Here is an 846-nt window from a genome sequence, read left to right on the forward strand (position 1 = left end):
TCTGGCGTACATATAGCTACTTACTAAAGCATTTGTTTAGTCGACTCGATAATCTTCCAATGAATTGCTGTCTTTTATTATTTAAAATAATTTGTTTTGGTTTCCATCAAACATGCCACATTGAAAACTGTAGTGCAAAATTAATTTTATGAATTCTAAAGCAGAGCCTTTCTTTCATGTTACAACTTGTGTGGTGGCTCGTTGCCATGCCAAGAAGATTATTGGCTGAGCGATCAGCGAAGCCTATTACTCCGTCTGGTCGGAAAAAACTTTGTCTGTCTGTCTGTCTGTCTGTGTATCTGTGTGTCTGTGTATCTGTGTATCTGTGTATCTGTCCGCACGAAAACTCGAAAACGAAGGGAGCGAGCGACCTGGGATTTTCAGGGTCGTTTTGTGTCATGAAAAGACAGATCGAGTTCGAAGATGAGCATTCTACCTCAAAAATTGGATTTTTAAAAAATCAAAAACAACAGGTCCCAAAAATGAGGTATTTTAAAAATATTTTTTTAAGGATTTCTTGGGGTAAACTCATCAAAGTAGAGTTCTGTGGGCGAAAATTTTGTCCGTTTTGCTCTAGCTCTAACCGTTGAGGCGCTAGATGGTAGTTTTGGCGAAAATAAGCGAAAAAAGTACAACTCTGTTTGCTTAGTCGAAGTGACGGGCCGTTGACGGGCCGTTGACGGGCCGTAGGCCCGTATCTTTGTGTACATTTTCCAACTTCCCGACTCGGGTGTCAGCGCCGCAGGCCAAGGTAGATGTATGCCAGGCGCGTCGCAGCGTAACAGTGTTTCGTGAGATATCGCGAAGCCTGTTACGCGAGACGTGGTCTGGCGTACATCTACCTTG

The sequence above is a fragment of the Frankliniella occidentalis genome, unplaced genomic scaffold (genome assembly GCF_000697945.3).
Source record: "Frankliniella occidentalis isolate FOCC.00 unplaced genomic scaffold, Focc_3.1 Scaffold2, whole genome shotgun sequence".
Lineage (NCBI taxonomy): Eukaryota > Metazoa > Arthropoda > Insecta > Thysanoptera > Thripidae > Frankliniella > Frankliniella occidentalis.